Source organism: Taudactylus pleione, unplaced genomic scaffold, assembly GCF_031769625.1.
Source record: "Taudactylus pleione unplaced genomic scaffold, aTauple2 ptg000129l, whole genome shotgun sequence".
Classification (NCBI taxonomy): Eukaryota; Metazoa; Chordata; class Amphibia; order Anura; family Myobatrachidae; genus Taudactylus; species Taudactylus pleione.
In genome coordinates this window covers 3,747,112-3,764,975 of record NW_028284531.1, presented here as the reverse complement: position 1 = coordinate 3,764,975, position 17,864 = coordinate 3,747,112, and the positions used below count along the sequence as shown (strand labels likewise).

General features: G+C 42.0%; 1 pseudogene; it reads left to right on the top strand.

Moving 5' to 3' along the window:
• On the top strand, nucleotides 1–119 carry LOC148523589 (5S ribosomal RNA; annotated as a pseudogene).
• Nucleotides 120–17,864: the final 17,745 nt, after the last annotated feature.

Below are 17,864 nucleotides of genomic sequence, written 5' to 3'. Positions count from 1 at the left end.
ACCTACTGTCATACCTGGGTTAGAGCGCCCAATCTCGTCTGATCTTGGAAGCTAAGCACCATTGGGCCTGGTTAGTACTTGGATGGGAGACCTCTATGGAAGACCAGGTACGGTAGTATCTTTATGTGACATATAAGCATGAATCCCCCAAGACATACGACCTAAGAAGAATTCTCTGATTTATAAATCCGAAGATGGGAGTAAGAATTTCCAGAATGCAACAATATCGATTACATGTTTCAAGACTCACATAAGAACCAACTGACCCTACAGAGTGAAAAGACTATATATATATATATGCATATGAACTATAAAATCCCTAAAGAAGATTGCCATCCATTTTTTTAAGAAGAATTTTTAATATCATCATTACTTATTATTTTTTAAGGATGTACTATATTAGTCCCCAATAGTATGATTTTAGGATTTTTTACTAGTGTCCACATATAAGTCTACATTATACATCAATATATGTGATATTTATTTATTTATGGAGTTGTTTGAATTCTAGTTATGATTCTGAATAGGTGTGGAGAATAATTAGAAACTGTCACAATTTCTCATCATTTTTTAGAGTCCAAGCATATGGCTGGTTATATATATTTAAACTAATATTGTCATCCATTATTCCATATAGGAAATAATAACTAAACTACTATCCCCAGGATTATAAATAACATGATGCAGATGGGAGCATAAATATGGCAAAGAAAATGGAACTTATGAGAGTAGCAAGATGGCCGCGGGCAAAGGATACATTTAGAGTACAAAGATTGAGGCCGCCAGAAACTGGAGATGCTTTGACGCTGGACGTGACACACGTGACGGGCGGACGAGTGGATAAAAGGTCCTATCCTGCACAAGGAAGGAGGAGGCATAGCGCGCAATGGGGATGTTGACAACGGAGGAGGAAGTGATGTAGTGAACTGCTCAAGTAAGGGCGGAAGGACCGCGATGCACGAATAACAAGGGCGGAAGTGACGCGACGCGATACACAGCAAGGAAGGAGTAATATGCTAGCAAATAATTTATATTTAGGAAACAGACTTCCAATTTAACAATGTTTTAATAAAGGAAATGGCCTAATGTGATTCTAAGTGGTTACTCCACTTTAATAGAGAGGAACTGTTTAGAAAACCGGAAGTGATGACACTAAGGAGCTCTGTCAATTCTTGTTTGTCATTATTAGAGGGGGTATAAATATTGGATACCCCACAGGAGCTAAAATATCCCTTGAAGAAGTCCAGGATACGGACGAAACGCGTTGGGGGCTGCTATTATCTTTCCATTCATGAACTTGCCATTTTTATCAGATAAGCTACGATTTTTATTCCTATTTATTCTGATAAATTTATAGTCCTTTTTTATATATACACATTTTTGTCCATGGTTTTATGTGTTTTTATGTCATTTATCCTTCATGTAGGAGGATATCTATTGTTGTGTCTGATTAAAATTAATTTGTTATTTTAAATGAATTTTTGCACTTTTATTGATTCACATTTTAAATTATTTATGCATTTTTTGCACACGTTTATGGAATGTTATGATTGTTAATTCAGTTTATGATCCTTGAAGGATCTCTGCAATAGCACTTTAGTCATATAGACCGTTGTTATTTTATAAGTTATACTCTATATATTACAAATTGCATAAATATTTGAGGATAATGATAATTTGATATCACTATCCTTGCATTAGCACTTTTATTGCACGATATCACTTTATATTGTTAGCACTTTATAATAAGCTATATAAGCACAGTAGGCGCTCTATACCAGCTCCTTGTATTTTCTATTTGTTTGTATATGTAATAGATCACCACTGTTACATTATTTTGCTGGTTGAGCTGCCACTCACACATTTTTGGGGGTGCATTATAATAGTGTCACATTATTACAAATTTTAGTGTGAGACAATAGACACACAATTGATAAAATACCACATTGAGGGATTTGCACCCAACTGGCGCTGTGATCTTCTGCTGCATATATATATATATATATATATATATATACTAGCTGAAGTGCCCCGCATTGCCCTGGTTTAAATCTTCAAGTTATTTAATTTTTTCAAGTGATTTCATCCAAATCCATCAAGTGGAAGGCCCAGAGCAGGCTCCCTGGGTCAAAGTTCTTCTCGGCGCACTCCGCCATAGGGCCAACCGGGACCCCAACCACTCCATTTGCCACCCCTCTGTGAAGACCAGACCAGTTGCCACCCCTCTGTGCAGTTTTCATCTGAATACATCCAGTGGAAGGCCCAGAACCGGCTCCTCAGGTCAAAGTTCTGCCCAGGATACACCAATGGGAGGTCCAAATGGGATCCCAACCACTCCATTAGGCATCCCAGACCAATTGCCACCCCTCTGTGAAGTTTCATTTGAATACATCCAGTAGAAGCCCCAGAACAGGCTCCCCAGGTGAAAGTTCTGCCTAGCATCCCTGGGTCAAAGTTCTGTCTAGCATACACCAACGGAAGGTTTTATCATGACCTCAAGCCCCCTAAAATATCTTCTGGGATCTAATGTTACCACTCTGTGAAGTTTTCATCAAAATCCATTCAGTGGAAGGTGTAGAACAGGCTCCGCGGTCAAAGTTCTGCCCAGCGTACACCAACAGGAAGACCGACTGGGACCCTAACCCCCAAAAACCTGGCCACGATCCAACTAGACCACCTTGCATTGTTTTCATCTCAATCGGTGCAAGGGTGTCTGAATGTGTAACCAAACAAACAAACAAACAGACTAATTAATTTTATCTATAAGACAGAGCTGGTTGTGCATAGAGCTTAAGGTTTAAGCATTTTCGTCTAGACTTGTATGAAAAAAATCTGCTTGTTATTACATTATATAGAGATTTTTGTGCTTTTAATTGCATCAAGATTTCCCCCTGATGAAGGCCTGCTGAAGGATGAAACGCGTTGGTTAGAAGGAGCGTGTTTATGGACAGTTAATTTGGGTCCACTGTCGCAAGCTCACACCCTTTTGGGTGCAACAGTTGTTAGATGCCTTCTACCAATTTGCGGCCAACAAATTGATGTAAGCATATTTTCCCAGATTGGCTGGTTTTATGTCAAATAAATAATTTTTGAGTAGTATTTAATGTTTTTTTGAATATACTCTTCTGGTCCGAGGGATTATTTGCGGAAGTCCTTTGGATCATTGTGTGCTTCAGTGAATTATCTTCAGGACTATCTATGGACTTGTCTTCTAAAATTCTTCATATCTACGAACCATCTATCCTTATTAAAGTATAAATATATATTGATATCAATACTCACCATATGCAAAGTACCATTTAAAAATTGTAACATTATAGCACCTTCTCTCTTTTTTTTGTGTATTTTAATGTGGAGGTCCCACTAAAAGGCGATCTGTTGATATATATACAGTATATATATATATATATATATATACTGTATATATCATCAACTTTTTCATGTTAGTGAATTGCAACTGGGGCTAAAAACTGTTAAGGTGCTAAAAATGTTAATTTGTGAAAATAACGATTATTATGTAGCATGCAAAACGTTAAAAATATAAAAACAAATCTGGAATTGCATTATGGCCAAAAGCAGAAATAAACACCAGTATCAATAGATAAAGCACTTTGCTTTATCAGTTGTGCTTTTGTCATTAGATCCTCTTAATGTAAACTTATTAAGGGATATCTCACAAAACTTATGCATACATTACCATAAATAAATAATGTATACAGCATAAATACTCTGTTTTCTATTTATGGTTTTACTAGTATAGTTTGTTCTTATGTGTATATTTGTGAAACCGTAATGACTGTTTGTTTCATGCAATCTCTCTCCTATAGCCAACATGTCATCAGTGTATACAAACAATGATATTGATGCAGCACAGCTGCTGCCTTATATATTGCACTCATACAGGAGTAAACGTCTACATAATTCTATAAAGAGTTATTTTATTGTTCTTCTGGAAATGACAACCAAGAGAAAAAAGATCAATTCCTTTAAGATCAAATAGAAGTTTTGTGTTGTTTTATCCATAATCCTCGACACACGCTATCTGTTTTTGCCAGGAATTAAACTATAAAGCAAAAATCTCTAGAAACAGGTATAGAGGTATACCACAACATACTATAGTTAGATTTGTGACAAAGCTTAATGGCCCTATTTATTAAAGTGAAAATCTTAGAGATGAGCTGTTCGGATTCAACTCGGTTCTTTTTTCCAATTAGCGCAAGTTCAAATTTATCTTATTGGCTATCCAAAACATGAGAGCAGTACAGCCAATAAGATGCGGATTTTGAGATCTGGACCGCTCATCTCTACTATTTATTATCTTAGCGATGGCCATCACAGGGACTCTGATGCAATAACATGGGTACGCTTCTTATCGCATATTTAAGAAGTACAGTAGCCAGCAGTACCTGTATGTCTGGTTGTCTGTCCTCATGTGCTATTGCTATATCTGGGTGGCAATAAATGTTGCAGTACAGTGAAAATAATGCTTTATTATTTTTCTAAAGCAATTATTGTAGTTACAATTACATGAAAATAAAGTTTTTCTATTTTTTTAACATTATTTATATTTATTAATTCTATTTTTTTATTATATTTTTACTGCATCTGCAGCCGGAAGTCTGAGACCGGACTCCAGGCGCACTGAGTTTGTGTGACCTGGCAACCCCAGGTCACACATGTCCAGAAAGGCATTTTTTTTAAAAAACAGTCCTAAAAATATTTCCCATCTCACTGATGAGTGCCAATGGGATTACTTCTTTCCAGCGCTATTTGATAAATAGACCCCTTATTGTGTTTACTGAGTTCATTATTATTGTTTTGTTTGTTTGGATCAGCTACTGTGTAAGGGATTTGGTATATTAGTTAGGCAGTCAAAATTTAGACATTCAAAATATAGACACCTTAATGTCGACAGGTACACCACAGCACTCATTCACCACATTAATACTCATGAAACACATGAAGCAGGTCCTCTTTGTTCCATGTAGGCATCCACTGGTCTTGGAACAAAAAGAAAATGACATGGACTTGCACTGTGAAGGGTTATGCCACAGTATCACACACGGTCACTCCATAGAAATGAATAAGGAAGCAATGATTGGCAGAGAGCGTGGGAGTAGCGCTCTCAGCCAATCAGCACTTCTCCTTTCATTCCTATGGAGTGTCCTCAAATGACACAGTCACACTGTGGAACAGTCCTTTACAGCGCAAGTCCGTATTATTTTGTTAAAGTGGTGAATGAGTGCTGTGCTGAACATGTAGAAAAATAGGCATTTTATTGTACAAAGGAGATTGTTAGGGGCACAAACCTCTGACACTGGGAACTGTCTACATGAAATCGGGGTCATTTTGGAAACAGGCATTAGTTGAATATTTATTCTTTTCAATCATTAACAAAAACATGAAGGTCGCCAAAGAGATTTGTTAATCTAAAGCTGCTTTGCTCACTGGAAAGCATTAATAATACGCACAGATGTACCACTATATGGTTTATATAGATAAGAAGAGGAAAGAAGAATACTGTGTTTCAGACAAATAGACTTATAAACTGTAAGCCTAGCACTAAGTATCAGTGTAATATCTATTTAGTCCTTAACATTTCAATACTGACTTAGTTACAAGACAGCAAATGTAAAATGTCAGTGTTGTTCTTTTGCATTTTTACATATTGTATTCAAAAAGTCAAAACATTGCAAATGCTAACAAATTCAAGTTTGTAATACCTAGGATTATTATTTTTTTGTCACTAATTAAAGATTTGTCCTTTTCTACATTGTGGTAAAAACAATTCACAGCAATTTTCACTTTTCACCACCCATTACCACCACTCACTGCACATCACAAGTCAAAGGGCCTGATTCAGTAAGGTTCGCAACTGCGATTACACATGCAATCGGCCGATTGTTGCATTCTGCGCATGCGTATGCATTGCAGTGTGCGAACACTCCACTGCGATCACAGTCAGTACGCAGTCCTGTCGCAGATTGATTGACAGGAAGTACTGTTTGTGGGAGGTGACGGGGGTGGTCAGCGAAACCCAGGCGTGCCAGGGCGTTTGAACGCCGTTGCAAGGGTGTGCATAAATAAGCCACTGCGATGCCAAGATGTAGCTTGTGTACTCACAGCGTGTGATGAGGTTAGCAATTCCTGAGTAAGGTCAGAGGTTGTGCAAGTGTGCATGAGGCTGCGATGGTACTCGATGTTACCGATGGTTCTGCAGTCTTGCTAAGTATTACGGATGTGTGTAAGGTAAGGTGGGTGTCCTTATGTGTGCTGCGACGGCATAGTGATCGCAGAGGATTAGCATATCATCGCAGTGAGACTGCGTGCGTAATTGCTATTGCATTCACAGTTGCGATCTGTAATGAATCAGGCCCTATGTCGCTTCTGACAGTCCATTAATAAATTGTGCTGGATTTAAAGGAAATAAAATGTGATGGGTTCGGATGCACAGTTATTTTAAACACTGAAATGGCATTACTACCCAAAGAAGCATCAATCTGCAATAAGTTCAGTGGTGTCTATTTCTATTAAAAAAAAAAGCAACCGCTATTCAGAGAAAAAGTTGTTGTCGGTACTCAACCTAAAGTTACAATTTGATACATTGATTTCTTCCTGTTTGTGGAACTAGCTGAGTACTACCACCAAAAAATGCACTAAATTAATATAAAAAATGTTGAAGTTATTTTGTGGGGATAAAATTAGGTTTATCATGCGGTCAAAGAAAATATCTTCAGAGGGTTATTTGGATGGTTTTGGATCTGTATCTCCTCTGGTTTTGGATCTGGATTGGTTTTGCCAAAACCGCCCTTCTGTGTTTTATTTTCTGGCTTTGGATCTGGATTTTTTTTTTTTTAAATCATAAAAACAGCTAAAATCACATAAAATGGGCCTGTTTTTGTTGCTACCTTATTATTAACCTCAATAACATTTATTTCCACTAGTTTCCAGTAAATTTTGACCACCTAACAGCTCACAATATTGATTTTTTTCATCTAGTTAATGGCCTAAAGGTTGAATCCAGCTAGCTGGCTGTCACGATTCTTAGGCGGAATCAAAACTGAGTGATAAATGGAGTTGAGAACTGTGCAAAGATGATGGTTGGGGTACCCCTTGAGGATTGAAGAATTGATAGTTGATAATTGATACAGTCACTGGCTGAAGTAAGAATTGTTGACACTTGATAATTGGTGCAGCCACTGGCTGAAGTAAGAATTGATAGTTGGTGTAGCCACTGGCTGAAGTAAAAATAGTTGATACTTGATAATTGGTGCAGCTACAGGCAGCACTCCTGTGCAGCTACTTTGTTGATAAGTGCGGCAAACGAGCACACACACACACAAAAAAAATACTTTTATTAATTTCTTTATTTTTTTATTATACTGGGGGGGGGGAGCTCCCCTGAATGAGGCAGCAGCCCCTTTATAAATGACACAGGCAGCACCCCTGTGCAGCTACATTGTTGATAAGTGCAGCTAACGCGCGCACACACACACACAGAAAAAAAACACTTTGATTAATTTTTATTGTTTTGTTTTTACACTGGGGAGAGAGCACCCCTGAACGAGGCAGCAGCCTCTTGATAAACGACACAGGCAGCACCCCTGCGAAGCTACATTGCTGATAAGTGTGGCTAACACACACACACACACAGAAAAAAAACACTTTTTTTATTTTTATTATTTTCACACTGGGGGTAGAGCACCCCTGATAGACAGAGCACCCCCTGGACAACACAGCAGCACCCCTTTATGGACTGCAGTGACACAGGAGCCACTGCACTTTTTTCCGCCTAGTTTCCTCGGCAAATCTTTTATGCCTGTCCAATGCATTGACTTTCCGCACTGGCGAAAAGTCTTTGGAATTGAATACGGGGATAAGTTTTCGCCTGGCGAAATGACATCCCCGGTGAAACTTTCTTGCCAAAAACGGCTTATCGGGGCTAACTGAATACGGCAGTAAGTGGGAATGTTCAGATGTTGATAAGGAAATGCAGATATTGACCTTGATCTCACTATTTGCACATTGTCTGACCCCACTTAACAGATGCCAGTGATGACCAGTGATTTGACCTGATTGGCTAGATCTGTCAGATTTGAGCAATTTGGGCATATAGCATGTTGAGCCGACGCCAGTGTCCTTGTATGGGCATCATAAAGCAGGCTAACTGCGGTGTTCATCAGTGGTATTACTGACAGAACATCTGCAGTGAGTGGTAAAATATCTACCCCACAGTCACTATCATGTCACATTATTTACAATCTGATTAAAGCTCCTATGACTGTCATTAGTACATGGTGGTAATAGCCATTTTATGTAATCTAAACTGTTTTATAGGTTCGGCAGTTATTTATGTTATTTGTTGACATAAAGGGGGAATCAAATTAATAGCAATGTGCCGCCGATCTGCACATTTCCATCCATTATGGGTACATATCTTTGCCAGGTTCCCTTGAGGGAAAATTAGTGAAGACACTTTTTGCAAATTGCCTTTATCTTCTGTTCTGGAGACACTTCATGACTATCATGAATAGAATTCACCCCTAAGCCTGTTAACAGCATCCATATTTATAACAAAACTAGCTGTTGCCCGTGGCTTTGCCCACGATTAAATCACTTCTACCAACATTTTTTTTAATTTGAGGTGTTATAGCTGTATTGCTTTGAATATGGGCTCTGTAGCGGGAGTGGTCCACGTAAACAGCAGTGCTATACAGATTAGTGGCAGCAGTGCCTTCACCCACCACTCACACTAATGTCACTGTGTGCCCTGTGCACAGACTGCTATGTAACCTATTCAAGTGAATGCATCTCTCTCCCCCACTCTTTACTGGGGTGTCACACATATCTCTTGCATTGATGATGTCAATAAATTTAGTTTTTGTTATTGCTCAGCTTTAACTTGATGGATTGAGATGAAAAAAGTGCAATTTATTTCTAGGATTTTCCACTACAAAATTATGAAAATCTGTTCAGTAGTGTTTCCACCAGCTTAAAAAAAACAAATAGACACAACGTTCTAATAGTAATAATATTAGTATAGATAAAAGGGTAAAAATAATGGTCTGATACCAACAACATCGGCCTGCCATCTTCAAACCTGCAGCTTAAGCATGCTAGATAAAACATTGAGTTGTAACATGAGTTTAAAAACCATCTCTCATCTCTCCACAGGTACAGTAATTCCATCTTCCATATATGGTGCTTTCATATCTACCTACCTGCACTTTCCACACCTCAAGAATATTCTGCTTTGAAAGTTTGTTAGCAAATGTGAGTCTGCAACTTCCCACTCCATTAATTAGCTTGCTGGAAGAACTGCTGAAACACTTCCTCCCCTGTACCAGCTGACCCAGTATCTCCTAAAAAAATGCATCGCATGAAAGGCCTACACAGTACACACGCATGCTTGGCTTGCCATTTTCAGGACTGCAGTTAAAGCATGTCAGATAAAGCATGGAGTTGTAACATGAGTTTGAACTGGATTTGGACTTTGGCCTATTCTCTGACCTCAAATTAAACAATTTCTCAGGCACTGCTCCTCAGGAATTCTACTACCCCACCTTCCTGCTACTTCCCCATGTAATTCTACCCATTATTGCTCAACATTATGTGTTATTACTATTTTTTGCAATTTGTCCTCACTCATTTAACAAAAATAAACAGACGAGACCAAGTTATCCATCCTCATGCATGAGCCAAGCTCGCAGCAGCATTGGCCGGCAGAGATCATATTGTGTAATCTTCTCAAGGCATTCCCTATTCCACTCTTTGAACTTATTATCCAAAATGAAAGTGAGAATAGGCAGCGCTGCACAGGTGAGGATGGTGGAAGGTAAGGGGCGGGGGAAGGGGGGGATTGGGAGAAGGTAGCAGCCCAGGGATGGCGTGGTTCTGTCTGGTGCTGATAAGGTGGTGAGCAGGTATTATGTAGTAATTATGTGAATGGAGACTGAAACAGTTTGTACAAGGGGAATAGTTGTTTATTGGCAGTACACAAAGTGAGACACAGTGCTCGAGGATACTGCGGGCCCAAACTAAACTCAGAACTGTGTGATGATCCTGGTGAGTTCAAGGGTGTGTGTTCAAACCCTGCGTATGCTGCTGGTGGTAAAGTCAATCATGCGATTAGCTGGTGGGCTTGCGGTTATGGGTTGGCTGCGTCTTGTGCTGTGCACCGTGACACTGGTGGTTGTGCTGGCGGGGTTGTTGTTAGGAGCTGGCTGCATCTTGCTGCGCTGCCGACTGTGACGCTAATGGTGGTGCCTAACAACAACCCCACCGGAACCACCATCAGTGTCACGGTCCGCAGCACAACAAGATGCAGCCAGCCAGCATCCAGATTACCACAGCCTGTGGTACACAGCTTACGTGATCCCACTACAGGAGCCAGGACAGAGTGAGCACACAATACAGTGTCCCCAGTCTCACACCAGGCACCGCAGCAACAAGGACACGAGGCACCAGCAACTAACTCGTCCAACCACCACACTTACCGGTAAGTGACCTAGTCTAAGCGGGATGCTGTCTCTAGCAATTGACTGTACCGAACTGGGTTAACCGCAAACCCACCAGCTAATCGCATGATTGACTTTACCACCAGCAGCATACGCAGGGTTTGAACACACCCCCTTCAACTCACCAGGATCATCACACGGTCCTGGTTTAGTTTGGGCCCGCAGTATCCTCGAGCACTGTGTCTCACTTTGTGTACTGCCAACGCACAACTGTTCACCCTGTACAAACTGTTTCAGTCTTCATTCACATAATTACTACATAATACCTGCACACCACCTTATCAGCACCAGACATAACCATGCCATCCCTGGGCTGCTGCCCTTTCCCAATCCCCTCTTCCCCCGCCCCTTACCTTCCACCATCCTCACCTGTGCAGCGCTGCCTATTCTCACCTTCATATGCTTATTTAGAGACCGGACACCTCTAAAGAAAGCTGCGCACAGACCACCTCTCCCCACCTCATCTCCCCCCAACCCCCCCATCCATCAGAGCGCAGTGTTCAATCAATTTTCTAAAGTTATTATCCAAAATGGCCACATCAACCCTGTGTCGTATTCATTGGTTTCTGTATTTTCTGCAAAACGCCTTTAGTCCTCCTGGAGAAAGGTGCTATATAAATAAAATGATTATTACTATTAATGACCAGCAATTGCACATTTATGAAACAAAAAGCATGAAACTTTATTCTATTTCCACCAACAGTAATAACTGTAATGTGCATCGGTAGCAGCATCATGGCACAGTTACAAATCTTTTTCCCCTAGGTACCTTCCAGACACATTTCAGACTTAAATTTGATGCATGTTATCAGAAGAATTAGCTAAAGATCACCTGTCTAAAATAACTGTAATCAGTAAAGTTAGATGTGCATTCAGTGCAACCTGATGGGTCCTTTCAACTTGAAGGATGGCCTTTGTTGAAGGTGGCAGACAAAGCCGCGTGTCATGTGATCCAGCTTCAGAGGACAGCTACTCTTACTTGTATAAAAGGATTAATCAGACTGGAAAACCAAAGACAAAACCTGTCTTTCTTTCTTCAGAGATCTGAGTATCCGGGCACTACTTTTCATTTCTTTATCTAGATTCCCAGTCAAGGAACACAAGGAAGAGAACAAGCATTTTAATACACTTCAGAAGGCCCGAATGATAAAGGGTAAAATGAGACTAAGTCTAATGTTTGTCAGCAGCTGAACATAAAGCGGAATCACGTAAAAGTACTTTGCTTCTGTTGAAGAGCAATGTCAGTGAATATTAATTTAGTTCTTACCTTTTTAAGATGATGGATTTTAAGCGGCGAGTCTGAAAACAAAAAGATGGAAAGAATAGTGAAAAATGGAACATTAATTATGGGAGGTAAAATTTTCATTAACATCTTCCTTTATAGCAGACCAACGTGATGATAAATCATACACACCATACTGCTGTGCCTATTAGTAATATGAAGTAAGCATTTATAAAATTGACACTTTAATTATCAAAGGAAATAAAGTAAGTCAGACAAGAGGATTTATTTTTATTTCTCGGTTAGGTATCAGCCATTTATGCAGTTGTTCTGCTAATTTTCTTAAAAATTGAATGTCATTATGCGAATCATGATTGGTATCCGCAGAGTAAGCTGCTGTTTTCTAAACATGTTAAATGCTTAAATGCACCAATGCATCTATTTCTCCCACACCAATTGGAATATACGTATGTGTGGGCATGTCTTGATCACATTAATGTATATATATATATATTTATCCATCTCATCGACCTAAATGGGCCTATACATTTGCCGACTTTCTGCACGATGCGACCAAAACCAGGAGGTTTTGGTCGGAGCGTGCAGAAAGTCTGCAAGTGGATAGCCGGCAAGGACCAGCGATGCGCGTGCACGCTGGGTCCTTGCCGACCCCGACTATGTATTGAACATGCCCGTCAACCTGATGACAGTCGTCAGGTTTGGCATGTTAATAGATAGGAGGTCGGGCTCCTGCACTGAAAACGTTCAGTGAACGTCTTTCAGTGCGGTGCCCGCACCACAGCGACATGAAAGTCTTGAACGCTGGACGTTCAGACTTTCATGTTGTTAAATGGATAGGCCCCCTAAATAAACAATAGCCATGTTTACCTCTATAACGTTGTCTTAAGTCATAACTGATAGAAATATCCAAGTTATTGCAAAGTTGTAATAGATAAATGTAAACTACCAGTGTGTCAATCTTTATCCTGATTAACCATCATCTTCTAATGTGTAAATTAGCTTATTGTAAACAAATTATGCTTTAGCAATGCATAAGATGATCTATGCAATGATATGATCTATCTAATACCCCTTTTACACCAGAGCAAAAACCTGGGTTTTTGCTGGGTCTATCTGGGTCGCAGCTCAGTGTAAAAGGGTCCCTGAAAAATAACCCTGGTCAAGTGACCTGCTAATCCAACCCAGGATGGACCTGGGTAATGGTGCCGTGTAAACGACGCAACCCGTGTTATCCGATCTGGGTCATGCCTAAAATGAGCTGATTGGTGGTTGTGGAGCAGTCACCTCCAACTTTTTATGACTTCACTAGTACCCCTTTCACATCGCCAAAATAACCCGGGTTATTCCCGGGGTGTTGCCCGGTCGACCGTGTCGACATGATTTTAAAATGCACCAAAATGAATAACCCGGGTCGGCCGACTCAGTATTTTAACCCGGGTTAAAAGAAGGGTTAAACACAGGTCGGATCCGGGTTATTTGGCTCTTAAATGGTACAGACCCGGGATATTCGAACCGGTTCTGAGAAAATAGTGCTGATTGGCTTTTTCCAGTCAGCTGACCAGCCTGCACACAGAGCACATGTCACTGTATTTACATTACTGTCCTGCACTGCACACTTTGGGCCTGATTCAGACCCGGTCACAAGCGCTGAGCGCTCGCAACCGGGTCGATGTTTGCCCACTGGGCATGAGCACGAAGGAGCCGGCTCCGTCGTGCGCATGCGTGAGACCCGGCTAGCGACGGGCACTCCGCCGCTCCGGGTCTCGCACCAAAGGGGGCGAACTGTCGATGGTGATTGACAGCTCGCCCCATTTGGTAGGCGGGCATTGGGGGTGGCTGGCCAAACAGAGGCGTTCCCGAAGGAACGCCTGCCGTTTGGGGGCGGCTCCACTGACATCACTAGTGATGTCAGTGGTGAGCTTCCGGATCTATCTAGAGCCGGAAGCTCACTGGGGCTTGCGGCCAACGAGACCCTACCGCAAGGGTCTCGTCGCAAGCCCGATGTTCGAGATGGTCTTGACCATCGCGACCATCAACCTGGCCGCTCGCAATACCTGTGGGTGGTCACCCACAGCTGTGCGAGCGCAGAAGAGGCCGAACAAAAAACCAAAACGCCCTGATTCAGAGCAAGCGCTCGTTCAGAGCGTCGTATCTTAATCAGGCCCTTTGCACACTTTGCATCTGTGACATGTGCTCTGTCGGCCATGATTGCTGCACTGCAAGCATTCCCCAGCCCCTCCTTTTTCTTTACTGAAAACGTCATCATAATTGTGAGCCAATAAAATCCTTTAAAAATTACATCACACTGTTTTAACATGGGCAACCCGGGTTGAGTTAAAAGGCACCAAATCTGCAATAACCCGGGAAGAACCCGGGTTATTATTTCGATGTGAAAGGCCCTGACCCGGATCTGACCCAGGTTCAAAACCCGGGTTTGCGATGTGAAAGGGGTATAGTTTAGCAGGGCAGGCCCAGGTTCAGTGTGAATGGGGCTGACTAAGATATAGACTAGTCTCCACAAAATTTGTGTCTGTGCACTGATGGATAGGCTGGTTTCTCCAAGATATATTGTCACAATTAACATATGTATATATATATACAGATTTGTAAATCAGATATGGTCATCTACTAGTGTATGTGCGGTCTCTCCAACATACATGGCCATCTAGGGCCGGATTGGGACAAAAAATCGGCCCTGGCATTTAAGCACACAGGCCCACCTGCTGTGGCTCCATGCAGAATATAGTTGGGGTGTTGCTGGTGGAGTGCTACATGGAACATTGTCATAAAGTCTGTATCATGCTTGGTGTTGTGCCAACATCGATTTCTGTTGTTGTATATATAGTGTTCACTGTATGATTTTTTAGGGCGAGATGCTGATCACCGAGGAAGGCACAGTGGCATGGGCATGAGGGGTCAGGGAGGTAGTGGTGAGTATGGAGCTTTCAAGGGGGTAGTGCAGATGTGTAGTGGCAAGTATGGAGGGGTCAGGGCGATAGTGAAGAGAGATAGAGGCGGGTATGGAGTGGTCAGGGGGGTGATGTAGAGAGGAGGTAGTGGTGGGCATGAAGGCAGGGCCAGCGCTAGGCTGTGCTGCGCCCAGCACCGTATTGAGTTGCCGCCCTTTCCCTCCTCCGCTCCCTCCCCCTGAGCTTACATATTGCCTCTACCGCCGGGAGGGAGAGTGGGCGTTTCCTGCGCCCTCCGGATATAGTGGCGCTCCAGGCGACGGACTGGCTTGCCCGTGCCTGAAGCCGCTACTGCATGGAGGGGTCAGGAAGGTGTAGGAGCTCTGCACACAGACTTGGGGGCAGGCTGTGACATGTCTGTACCGTTTAGCTGCATGTAAGTAGTAACATGTATGATAGGTGATGAGTACACCTCAGCCAGACTGACACTGGTCACAGCCAATCAGTAGCTACCTGAGTGAGTGATGTCATGCAGCTGATCAGTGGTGGTGGGTGGGGGTGGAAGTCAGAGTGAGAAAGTGCACATAATGTGCATACAATGATAATGAATGGGGCTGAAACAGCAGGGAGAAGGCTCCAGGTAAATGGTGCTGTTCTGCAGGTGGTGAGTGACAGCATCCCTCTTGGTAATTTACTCATTAGATAAATTTGCTTCCTGATCAATTGTGAAAATTCCTTTATCTCCCTCATTACATATGTTGACCCACCTGTACAGCATTCGTAGAACAGATTTCAGTATTAAAAAGCAATGCAGCTCAATTTACCATCATGTGATTGAAATTCAAAGTGCAGATGGGTGCAATAAATGAGTTTAGTAAAAGCTGGATAAGATTGCCGGTGATCTGAAATGTTAGATAAGTAAAATACATCACCAGACCTCACAGCTTAACAGTATTCCATGTGTAGCGCTGACAGCACAATTCTAATCCATCACTCCATAGGGGTCAGCTCTGCACATAACTAATCTGAAAGTCTGATGAAACAAGGAGGAGGGGGATGGTTTTTGTCGGGATGCACATTTGCTATTTATACATATTAAATTAGTTCTAAGAGCATCTTGCTCATAGGTACAAAACCAGTCTATCACAAAAAACAGTAAAGTTATATGCTAAAAGATCCCTTGTGGCACCTTATAAATATAGGATGATATAAGTCACCTATTTGTTTTATTATTCCCTTTTATTAATTTAACTTAATCCTAAACCTAGGAATAAACACACTGACACATGTATGGAATTAAAAGAGGTCACAGCCAGAATTTATTGATCAAATTGAAATTTTAGAATAGGTGGCAAGAAGAAAGCAGTGCTCCAAGGCCACAACCCGATGGATACCAATACTAAATAATAGGGGCGGATCCCCGCCCTGCCCAGACTGACCTGGGGCAGTACCATCCTTCCCTAATTGGCACAGCATTGGCCCCTCCCTTGGAACAAAGACCATGTCCCCCCTTTAGGCGGTGACAAACTGGCCGCTCTCAAAGGAAAGATGCTACCACAGGCACTCCTGCGCTAATAATAGGCCGCCCGTGAGCACTGCTTCCCGCCAGGCTGCACCTCTACCTGTTGGGAGAAATCACAGACAAAAGCACTATCCAACAAAATTAGAATGATAGAAACCAGCTTACACGGGTGGGTGGGTGGGGTTGAATAAACTGGAAAGAGGAAGATGTCTCCCTTCCCCAGACTATTTATATGGGACCTCTAAGCCCTCCCAGAAATCCTACCATAGGCTTATACTCCTCAAATGACCAATAACTAACCACATCCCCCTCCAGCTTTTAACCCTTAACTTACCTAACAAAATTACATATCAAACAGGGTGCTTATCTATCCTCAAACTTATTCAAGTATTCGGATGCATTAAGTCACCTATTTGTTTTATTATTCCCTTTTATTAATTTAACTTAATCCTAAACCTAGGAATAAACACACTGACACATGTATGGAATTAAAAGAGGTCACAGCCAGAATTTATTGATCAAATTGAAATTTTAGAATAGGTGGCAAGAAGAAAGCAGTGCTCCAAGGCCACAACCCGATGGATACCAATACTAAATAATAGGGGCGGATCCCCGCCCTGCCCAGACTGACCTGGGGCAGTACCATCCTTCCCTAATTGGCACAGCATTGGCCCCTCCCTTGGAACAAAGACCATGTCCCCCCTTTAGGCGGTGACAAACTGGCCGCTCTCAAAGGAAAGATGCTACCACAGGCACTCCTGCGCTAATAATAGGCCGCCCGTGAGCACTGCTTCCCGCCAGGCTGCACCTCTACCTGTTGGGAGAAATCACAGACAAAAGCACTATCCAACAAAATTAGAATGATAGAAACCAGCTTACACGGGTGGGTGGGTGGGGTTGAATAAACTGGAAAGAGGAAGATGTCTCCCTTCCCCAGACTATTTATATGGGACCTCTAAGCCCTCCCAGAAATCCTACCATAGGCTTATACTCCTCAAATGACCAATAACTAACCACATCCCCCTCCAGCTTTTAACCCTTAACTTACCTAACAAAATTACATATCAAACAGGGTGCTTATCTATCCTCAAACTTATTCAAGTATTCGGATGCATTAAGTCACCTATTTGTTTTATTATTCCCTTTTATTAATTTAACTTAATCCTAAACCTAGGAATAAACACACTGACACATGTATGGAATTAAAAGAGGTCACAGCCAGAATTTATTGATCAAATTGAAATTTTAGAATAGGTGGCAAGAAGAAAGCAGTGCTCCAAGGCCACAACCCGATGGATACCAATACTAAATAATAGGGGCGGATCCCCGCCCTGCCCAGACTGACCTGGGGCAGTACCATCCTTCCCTAATTGGCACAGCATTGGCCCCTCCCTTGGAACAAAGACCATGTCCCCCCTTTAGGCGGTGACAAACTGGCCGCTCTCAAAGGAAAGATGCTACCACAGGCACTCCTGCGCTAATAATAGGCCGCCCGTGAGCACTGCTTCCCGCCAGGCTGCACCTCTACCTGTTGGGAGAAATCACAGACAAAAGCACTATCCAACAAAATTAGAATGATAGAAACCAGCTTACACGGGTGGGTGGGTGGGGTTGAATAAACTGGAAAGAGGAAGATGTCTCCCTTCCCCAGACTATTTATATGGGACCTCTAA